The following is a 6803-nucleotide window of genomic DNA, read 5'->3' on the forward strand; positions in this document are numbered from 1 at the left end:
GGGGAGAGAGGGCATGGGAAGAAGACGAGACAAATTGCAATCCTGGTGGAAGAGATTTTTTTTTTTTTTTTTAAGTTTTTGTTAATTTAATTCATTTGCTGTATATATTTTGTTAAGATAAAACAAGGATAGGATAAATTAAGCTTATAGGTTAATCTCCTCTTCGATCAATCTAATATCTCAAATGGCAAGTTTTCAAAATAAGAATCTTAGCAGAGCACTCTTTCTTTTATTAATATCTAATTGTTACTAAAAGTGCTGCGAAAAATATGTCACCTTATATACTTGGACTGTCACATTATATTTTGTTCTAATATTAATATAAAAATTAACGTCAAATTATCAAGACTTTCTGGAGATAGTGTTCGGGGACTTTCCAGAAAGAGTGTCCATTTCTCAAAGTGTTATTATTTGCCGAATTTGGGAAATGATGCCAAGATTCAGAAGAGGCCCCAGCTCTAGCTCTGAATTGATGAATCAAATTTTTATTTATTTTTTGCTTGTCAGAGTCTCATTTTTGTGTGTGTTGTTTTAGGCTTTGTACTCTGAATACATTAATATTGGAATTAATTAGTTTTATGGTTCACGTGATATTTAAATTTTCCTATAATTATATATTATAGGCTTAAACAATTGAAGATTAGGGTAGAGGAGGTTAGGCAAGTTTCAAAAGGGCAGCTTATGCTTTATTAGAAACTAAACTGAAATGTAAAACTATATTTTTATTTGGGAATTTTAACGAAACATTTTTGGTATTGTTCACTTTTAACGAAAATTATATTTTTACTATAAAAAGTCACACCTGATACTATTCACTTACAACACTTTTTTTGTCATTTTGATTAAAATTCTAAGTTTTCAAATCTTTTACATTAGTTTTCTTTATTTATTTAGACTTGTTTACATGGACCCCAACGGACCTATGAATTACTGGGGCAAATTGTCTTTTAATTTTGTGGGAGGCTTCCTACGTGTTTTTTTTTTTGGGCAAATTGTCTTTTAATTTTTTGGGAGGCTTCCTACGTTAAGTCATGGACTTATGGGATATGCATTTGCTTAATTTACCTGAGAAAATTAACCTATTAAGAAATTGTTTCTAATTATTTTCAGCTTCGTGAAGGGTTTTTCTTTTAAATGTGAGGCAATCAAAGGTTTACATATGAGAAGCCTGAACAAGTTGTGACACTTAGGGTGCATTTGTTGCACCGGACTGTTTCAGACTGAACTAGCTTCAGAGACTAAGCTGGACTGGCTTAGACTAGACTAAGATGGACTAGTTTAGTGAAGCGTTTGGTGCAGTGTCAGACTAAAAAGCAGAATATAAACAAACTATAATATTATATTATTTAACACTTATCTAATAATATTTTATTATTTTATCTAATAATATTAATTTAACCATTTTCTTTCTTTTTTCCTACTCTACCTCCCTCTGGAACCTTCTCCCATCTCTTCCCTCCGACTCCATCCATTCTCTCCGACTCCATGCAGTGTAAAAAGGAAGCAGATTTGGAGACAGAACTAACAATCCCATACATTTCGGGGGGACTCGCCAAGACTAACTAGCGAAGGACTTAGTCGGGACGAATCCGACTTGGTCTCATTAACGCTAGTCCTTCTTCACACCAAATACGGCTTAGCAATCCTAGTTAAGCCAGTTCAATCTAACGAGGTTTAGTGAGGGCAAACAAACACCCCCTTAAAGAGACGTTAAATTGGGTAATCTGAATAAAGTTTAGTCAAAGTTGTTACTCAACGATATTGGTAAGCCGACAAGGGTTGGCTTAAAGATCACAGTTCTCAGCCCAGTAAATATCTTTCAGGCTAGGGGGTTTTTGGCCTACGAATAGAATCAGATTGACCGAGTTCTCGTGGAAGTAAGATTATGAAAAGATTTAAGGGCGCGTTTACTAATCCGTAATCAAATTGAGAGGAATTGAATTGAGGATGAATTGAAATGAGGTGGAATCAGAATCAGATTCCTGTTGAAGTTGTTTACTAAAACTGTCTGGAATCGTAGTATAAATGATATTGAGTCCATATAAGTTGCTTACTAATTCACTTCAATTAGAATGAAAACTAGGTTGATTACTTAAATATCCTTAATTTATAATAGACAAATTTTAATTTTTTTTATACGATTTCACACTAGTATATGTGTTTTAAAGAGTTAAAACTCAACAGAAATTTTTGGAACCTCCATGGTTCCACCAGAACCTTCTAAACTCTCCCTCTGCATCCTCCTCAGTTTGTTTCTCCGATCATCCCCAAACACCAATTCTTGCTGCTCTCGACGCGTCAATCTCCCTCTGCATCTCTCTCTCTCTCTCCCCCTCTCTCTCCCTCCATTTGGGTTTGGATCTGGATCTGTTGGGTAAAAATTTTGGGGTGGGTTGGTGATGGGTATTGGCACTTTTGCCGTCTGGGAGGTGCTGCGATTTTCACAGCAGAAATTTCCAGCAGAACACCAAGCGATTTTCATACCATCAGTGCAGGTGCAATACGCAAACATCGAAACGAAAACAACTCGAGGAAACTTATGCACTTGCCTTGATGAAACTGATAGTAGCATTAGGCATCCACGAGGTCTTTCCAGTCAGTAAATGAAGAATTCTTCCACATAAGGGTAGTGAAGAGTTTTTAACTTATTCACCGAAAGAGATCACTTCATTAGCTTTCCAGCGAAGTGGAGTGTTCGATAATTGGTTAATCTCAGGTACATTTTGCAGTTCGACATTCAAATGGCCGATGCATATTCACAATAAAAATTCTCATCTCTTTGAGTACCTGTGTTCCTACACCCTGATACCGATTCGGCGCACCTATATTCTCACAAGTACAGTCCAAGCAACCGAACTTGGTGCAGGAGATCCTGAACTTCGCAGTGATCTAAACAACCTTGTTGTTAGGTTCTAAAATCCGAGGTTGAGAGGTATTCCTTCCTTGGCCGTCATCGCTCGAGTACAGAAGTTAGCAATGCATTCAACACCACCACCACATCTATTTTACTTGCCCGACTAAGCTCGAATGCGAGTTGATGCACCCTCATTCACAAAAATGACGTAGTTAACTCATAGTTACTTGTAGTTACTTGGCTTGCACTCTATGTAAACTCAATAATTTTTAGTTTCAACGCATGCACATCAAAACACTAATATGGTGACAAGTTATTTGGCTAATTTCTTTGTCATATGTTTTGTTTCGAAATTTCTCGAATGTTATAATTCCTACATTAAGAGTTAATAAGTTGTTAAATAGAATCCTTGATAAGCTGTTAAAAAAAAATTACAAAAAAAATCCGATTTGGAGATAAACTTCCATATCCCAGTTTCGTTATTTTCATTTTTCCATTTTTCCATTTTCCCCCGGTTTTAGAATAGAGAGAAGAAAGGGTTAAGATCATACTTGCACCATAAAGTTTAGGAGTTTTCACTTTGACCCTTCAACCTTTTTTTAAATTGTGTCTACTAAGGTCAAAAAATGACTTTCATTTACAAAATTGGATAGATTGGGACATGATTTTCTCAAAGACATTGATAACTCGTCTACTTTGATTGAAATGTCATTCATTTATTGGGTGTGACACTTCTTTCTAGTTTTAGATCCATATTCCACACAACATGTGTTCGTTTCAATTTCTGGCGTTAGTAAATCACACGATGGTGATCAGAAGGAACATGAAATACCTATGTGAAGTCTTTCCAGCCGTGACGAAACCACCGTCTAGTCCAATTTTCTTGAAAAGAAAAGAAAAACTCAAATTGGTCAGTATGATTTGGAGCTGACTTGCAAAAAAAAAAAAACTAGCTTTTACCTTCCAAAAGACGAGAGTAGTCGACTTCATCAAATAATTTGATATTTTTTACGGGGTGTGCTATCCACACACCTCTTTTTACGTTTCACACATCCATGTTAATTTATGTCCGTTGATCTTCTTTAATTTAATCCGACGACCGAAAACCAAAACGACGTGGGAGAAGTAAAAAGAGGTGTGGATATCATACCCCATTTTTTACTTGTGCCTCAATCTGAATGATCATTTCATTACCACATTAATTCACAAAACACCATATGGACTAGAACTCTAATTCCTTATTCTTCCATCATCAAACGCAATTGCAAGCCTCTCTATCTCTCTCATCTTATGGTACGACGGTTTAAAAAGTTTACATGTTGACGTCGTAATGATACCATAATATGTTCCAACAAAAAACCAATCGCATTGAATTTTCCGTGGCACCATTTATCTGAAGGTTTGTAAATAATGCTTGTTGTCCTAACTTGCAACTGCAACCTTCTCCATCTCTTTCATCTTATGGTATGACAGTTTGAAAAGTTACATGTTGACGTTGTATTTGTAGAGCCTAGAATATCCCAAAAACTCTAAAGACAACACGTGGATTTTTGCTCAAGAAATACAAGATTGCTCTCATTAAATAGGCAAACTCCTCATATACTCCCACGTGCAGCTCAACACCTCTGAAGGTCCATGTAGCTTAATACAACTGCCCACAGCTCACCTGCTATTGGCAAGAAAAAGTCAAAGCATCAAAGATAATGATTAATTACCCAAATCATATCTTTAATACATTCCCAATTGAAGATTGACTTCAATTCTATCAAATCTATCAAATTTCGGTAAGCTTTTGCTACCCCTAAAAGCCCTAAACACTTACTCTTTTAAGAGAAAACTAACTTAAGCATTGGATATCCATTGGCCTAACACCCCTCGTGGGCGTGTGAGGTTTAGGTCTTTGATCAAATGTGTTGATTGCTTTGTAGATACATTTTTGTTTAACTAAGAGACGGTGAAATTTTGCATCGACACTAATGATACCATATAATATGTTCCAATAAAAACCAATCACAGTAAATTTGCCGCGGCACCAGTCATGTGAAGGTTTGTAAATGTAGTTTTGTTGTAAATGAAAGTTTTTAGTTGGTCACACTTTGGTGCAAGAACAAAAGCCTAAGAAATGAGGTGGTCTAAATTGTAATTCTGGTCCAGAGATGGTGGTAGAGGGCGGGAGAAACAAAAAGAGAGGAACGAGGATCCTCTTATTTTTTAATTGTTTTCGTTCATTGTACATTATGCAGTTAGAAATTATTTTAAATATTTTTATATAAAATTTAACATAAATAGTATTTGATAAAAACTGATCGCACGATGTATGATAAACGAACATAATTAAAAAAAATTTGAAAGCCTTAGAGTATCCGGAGAGGATTCTCGTTCAAAAGGGAGTGGTAGAGTGGAGGGAGAGGTTTATGTGGTTTTGGTTTCCACTTCTCTTTTTGGCAAGGCAGTCACATCTCATAAAAACTCATCAATCATCATAGCTTGCTTCCCACAGCATGGTGGTACGTTGAGGGTGGTGATAAGCCACCTCGGAATCTTTTTTGGCTTCAGATCAGAGGGTGGTTCTTGTCTCGACACTTTGGATCTCCACCCACCGACCCACCCACCCACCATACGCCAACAACCCTACTGCCTAAACCCTAGTAAATAAAAAACCTAGCTAGCACTGATAGTCCAGCTTTTATTTTGTTTTATATTATTTCTTATTATATTTTATTAGGTGTTGTTTCTCAGAATTTTAGATTTCAAATGATGTGGGTGTTTGACCAAGATTTGCCGGCCTTCTTGGGGATCGGACTGCCTTCCTTCCTACTACCTTCCTTCGCTCTTCCTCCTGTGACACAACCGTCTTGCATTTTATTATTCAACATCTCCCTTGGGAATTCTAATTATTAATTTTATGCGTGACTCATTAATTTTATCTAAAATGGTATGAAAATAACAAATTTTTAATAAAAAAATTAACACGTTGGGTGAGTCATCAGGTCAAGTCACATTCCGGCCCGGGTCCACCACATCGCAGGTCCATTCCACTAACTTAAGCACGATATTGTCCGCTTTGAACTTACCATTCACTCACAGTTTTGTTTTTGGAAACTCTCGAGCAACTTCCCAGTGGGTCACCCATCCTGGAAGTGCTCTGGCCTCCTTCTTGCTTAACTTCAGAGTTCCTATTGAACCCGAAGCCAGTGAGCTTCCAAAAAGCTTCGTGCTAGGTAGGGATGAGAATATACATTTAAAGATCACTCCCCTGGGCGATGTGGGATGTTACAATCCACCCCCCAAAGCGGACAATTGTTAGATCTCACATCGCGCAGGGGAGTGATCCTTATATGTATATTCTCATCCCTACCTAGCACGAGGCCTTTTGGGAGCTCACTGGCTTCGGGTTCTATTGGAACTCCGAAGTTAAGCGAGTAGCGCGCGAGAGCAATCCCATGATGGGTGACCCACTAAGAAGTTCTCGTGTGAGTTCCCATAAACAAAACCGTGAGGACGTGATCGGGGCCCAAAACGGACAATATCATGCTACGGTAGAGTTGAGCCCAGGATATGGTGGGGGCCCAGGTTGGGATGTGACAATTTGGTATCAGAGCTAATCTCTGGCCGGAAGTGTGTCGACGAGGACGTCGGGCCCCTAAGGTAGGTGGATTGTTAGATCCCACATCGCCTAGGAGAGTGATCCTTATATGTATATTCTCATCATTACCTATCACGAGGCCTTTTAGAAGCTCACTGGCTTACTCCGAAGTTAAGTGAGTAGTGCGCGAGAGCAATCCCATGATAGGTGACCCACTAGGAAGTTCTCGTGTGAGCTCAGAAACAAAACCGTGAGGGCGTGGTCGGGGTCCAAAACGGACAATATCATGCTACAGTAGAGTTGAGCCTGTTATTAAAGAGTTGGTCAAGTCTACCTACGAGTAACTAGTTTTAACGTGTTAAA

This window comes from Malus domestica, chromosome 10 (assembly GCF_042453785.1).
Source record: "Malus domestica chromosome 10, GDT2T_hap1".
NCBI classification, from domain to species: domain Eukaryota; kingdom Viridiplantae; phylum Streptophyta; class Magnoliopsida; order Rosales; family Rosaceae; genus Malus; species Malus domestica.